The following is a 4,751-nucleotide window of genomic DNA, read 5'->3' on the forward strand; positions in this document are numbered from 1 at the left end:
AGATGGACAGAGACTCCACAGTGAAATAGGTGCCTCATTCAGAGGACTACATCTCAGGAACTCACTCAGGAGACTACACTAGTCTCATCCTGGTGGCATTTTTCTCCCACTGCTCATTAAGGGGGGSGGGRRRAACAGCTGTTCAGAGATTGGGAATGCACAGAGGCTGTATGGGGTTGGGGTATCAGCCTGTCACACACAGGAGAAGCCAGAAGGATAGACTCTAGGGATGGACTGGGAGCTCCCATATCTTGTCTCACCTGAAAGTTGCCTTGATCTCCATAGCAAAGTGCTTTACAGTATGAAACCCACTTGGCTAGAAGGGAAATTTGTAGGGGTCTTCCACAGTGAAGACAGAAAGAGTTGYCCCAGGAGGTAACTGATACTACATTACCCAAGGGAACAACCAGATTTGTAGACAGGCTACCAGCAAAGTGTTTGCCAAAGTCTTCCAAAGGATGGCCACAGCATCTGACTATACTSCATAACAAGTTCATTTACTAGTTAGCAGTAATAAGATAATCTTATGGCAAAGTGCTATTTTCCCATTCTAACACGTACTAATGAAAAAAAATCAGTTGATCAGCACCACTAATGGTGACTCCTGCTTGCTTTAGCAATATTAAATAATTAGTGACTCTTCCGTCCAACTTCTTAAGTAAAATACATGATTTCCCTATTTTTCTATATATTCAATTTTTGAATCATTCTTTTACTAGTATACATGATGCYTCCATGTTCTGCTGGTAGACAGACTTTGTCTTTTTCACTGAACATTTACAAAGTGCTGAATATTTTCTTTTATTTCCTCATGTGACTGGTAACCACTACCGCATAAGTAGTAAATGTAATAAAAAACCCAAAGTTTTAAAAAGTAAATGTACTTTGGCAAGTCCTTGTTTCTCTTTAATGTCTTYCTGTTTCCTATCATAGATTTTGATGCTGTGGGCTAGAAATAYATGAAAATCCTGTTGTCTTTTCTGAAGATTATTTATGTATTGGGAYTGGATGAATGCCCATTTCTTCACATCTTTCTGTTATTCCGTAATTCTTTTTCAGCAATAATGTACAAATATGAATTATCACAAGCATTAAAATTCTGTAACAAAACTATGAAGTAAAAATGTAGTACATAGCTAGTCACAGTGTGTAGTCAGGACAATGATACTACTTTTCTTTCTGAAAAGATTTCTAAAAATGAAAGTTTGCTCAGTTTGTTAAGTAAAACCCCCAAATTGCCATTCATTTCTCAACATTAACCTGATCTGATACTTTTTTCTATCCTCACRTGCTAAAAATAATCCATAGCCTCCAAACACTTCCTGTTTGTGCTGCTACCTCTATTGTTCTTTCAGAGAGGCTTCCAATTTGTTTTTTTTAATTTCTTTTGCCTTGTTGTATTTGTAAAACTATCATTGCTAACATCATGCAAATCTGTRAGTATACTTATGCAGAAACTCCTACCCAAACAACAGAACAAAAGAAAACACCCAAATCAAAACAGTTTGGGGCGTGTTTCTTACTAAARCAAAACGGAATAGCTTCCGAAGTCTTCACACAGTCTGCAAAGAGGCAGTTCCCTTTCAGCCAATAAAGTCCTACATCTTGTTGCCAGTTCTGAGCTTTGTTTCGAATATACATTTCCCTGATGCTTTGGCTAAAAGCAAAACTTGCAGTTTAACATCATTTTGAGTTTCGATACAGTGCAAGCAAACTCATACACATACATTACTTTATATCCTTCTCATTGCAATGGTAATGCAGAAGAAAGAAGCTAGTCTCTCTYTCCATTCTGTATTTTGCTGCTGTTTCCATCTGCTCTAGAGACTGTGATCAACTGCTCCACCTATCTTAGTAAGAGCTTGCTTAAACACTGCTCTTGGATGCCTTCATTTCTTTATATCARTTAGTTTCCTAGTGTTTCAGAAGGCAGTCTATATGTTGTTATATAAAGTATGTACCTAAAATACATCCAKCATTTTCTCCTGCTTATGACATAGGTGAGCTGCTAGCTGATGATTTTTAAGAAATGTTAAATATGTTCCTCTGGGACTTCAAGGACAYGGGAGATAACAAATTGTATCACTGAAGTTCTAAGGATATAATAACATTATGTGACAAAAAGAACAGAATTAACAGAATATACTTTGAAACATTATATTCAAAATAAATAGTGATCTTTTCCTCCCCATTTGTAAGATCTCTAGCAGAGGGCCATGGCTAGCCAGTACTTAGTCCAGTTGCAGAGCAGATGCACGCAAATGATTTTTCAGACTCAGTCCTTCAAGTCTCTTCATCAGTGCTCAGTGTTGGTTACTGAAATCTCATAWTCATTACTGACAGTATTCCTTTAATTAAAAATTTTAAGACTATTACTTACAATAAKTCACTAAACATGGTTTTTCCAAACTCAGTGATCCAGAATACTTGTTGGAACAAAGAAACTAATAAATCTATGTCAATAAAAATCTGTTCTTAATTTTAAAATGTCAGCTTAAGACTAGTAAAAATAMGAGAAATATATAAAAATGAATACACCTTAAATCTTAGACTGCTTTGCAAAAAATCTCTTTTTACTCCTCTGAATATTTTCTTCTACTGAACATTTCCAAAGTGAGCTAAATACAAATGAGCAAATAGGAAAATATCTAAAATCACGGTCAACCAAGAAAGTTACTTTTGCCAGTACTAGCTCATAAGTAGTCTAATACATTTTCTTGCCTCATTAAATGTTAGTAAGCCCTACTATTTTTGTTGGTTTATGGATGTCATCAATTCTAATTACTGTTGCCTTTTTGCTGAGTTTGATCTTTAATCTGTCATTTTTGTCTGCTCTTATCAAACAAAAATAAAGAAAATAGCTTGATTTTTTCATAGTATATTTACCATACAGTTGTAATCCTCTGTATAAATTAAAAGCAATTAAACTGTATTTTAAATCAGACGGAAATGTGTAGAAAAAGATAAAGCTGCAGAAACTGAAGCAGGCTAATCATAAACTAAGCTAATAGCTTAATTACAAAACTTACCATAAAAGAACAAAACATAAACATACAAATTCAAACAAAGGAGAAAACTCCACTTTCTTCAGAAAGGCAGACATAGTCACATTTAGCACTGTATCTGTGTACTTAAAATACAAATGGTTGGGGCTAGTTGACCTTGTATGGTTACTTTGCCATTCCTAAGCAACACATTATAGGATGGGAGGCCTTAAAATTCTGCTCCTGTGGCTCCATGTTGCCCCTTCAGGGAAGAAGAGAACTGTACCAATCAACTAATGACCTGTAGGGTTTTTTTCTTTCTTTCTTTTTTCTTTCTTTCTTTCTTTCTTTCTTTTTTTTTAACTGTCCTCCTCCTGGTTTGGGTTAAGTATTCATGATCAGCATAAAACATTCTTTTAGTCCAGATGTCACTGCTAACACCCTACCCACCCTACACCTGACTACCTCAGCAAATATCAGTGAGCGTAACACCACTAATTATTAAAGAGTAACAGAGAAGCCCAAAGCTGCAAGACATAAAGCACTGCTGGCAATAATAGCACCCCCATACAAGGATTTTGAGAACTAGCACAGAATAAGCTGAACTTACACCAATAATGTTGAATAATCTTTTTAAAATATTCAGAGTAGACAGAATCTAGGTCAATTGTAGCGGCTCTGTTTGAGGAAATATCTTTGAAAATAAAGCAACTGGTTATCCAGGCCAGTCCYAGAGACATTAAGATTCTCAGATGAACATACATAGCGAGCATTATCAGAAGTTACCTAAATTGCTTGCTGATCCTCCATGTGACATAATGATACAAAAACTTCTTAACATTAATGACACATATTTACAGTATGTTGAACTACTATAGGACACTGGCAAAATCTTAATACTTGGTCCTAAACCAGAGGTCTGAATCTATGGTCRGAATTAGAGATTTTTTTAAAACATGTCTGTATTCAATAAATGCTAAATTCTGACAAATTAAATACTAAGAAGGTACAATCATTTCTTAATTGGTGTCATACTTCCCTTTTCAGCCTAAACACTAAAGGTAAAGCATGGTGAAGAAGACAGAAATCCTGCTATCTGCCTGGCATGACCTGTCCTTGGAGTTCCTTTGTTTTGTTTTGCTCACCGCGGGAAGAACTCTGCAAATGGGTGATCCCAGCTTCTGGCAGCCATACGTGCTGCCTACCATCTGTTTTCATTCCACTGTGCTATGGAGACAAACATATTTTATTTTTAGTGTTCTACATTTCCTGATGTTATGCATAATAGGGATTATATCTCATATCTAAGCCGTTATAGATGAAAATCTTCTGTGGATGACTGATGAGTAAAGGTGACAGATTACCACTCAGGATCAAATGAAATAATTTTCATTACCTACTTCTCATTGTAAATATATCATTTATATTGATGTTTGTTCACTTGATTCTTGTGTATCTATGCTTTSTCTCTACACTGCCTACAACACACTTTCTTCAAATTTTATGTTTCAAAGATACATTTCCCCAGGAATCTCCAGTGGTGTAGGGAATTATTACTATGATTTCTTTGGTTGCCACTAGTGGCTGCTATTCTGCACCTAGCATTCAGAGTCAAAACAGGATACAAAGAAATAATCATCTATACAATCAACTGTAAAGAGAAAACAGTGCAGTAAAATAAATATTTGTTTGAAAGGAGGAATTCTTTGCACAGGCTATCACATAATCCTGTTGAAAACCATGCAATCCAAAACTAGCTAGCAAGCA

The sequence above is a fragment of the Rhea americana genome, unplaced genomic scaffold (genome assembly GCF_003343005.1).
Source record: "Rhea americana isolate MKP2758 unplaced genomic scaffold, rheAme1 scaffold_35, whole genome shotgun sequence".
NCBI lineage: Eukaryota > Metazoa > Chordata > Aves > Rheiformes > Rheidae > Rhea > Rhea americana.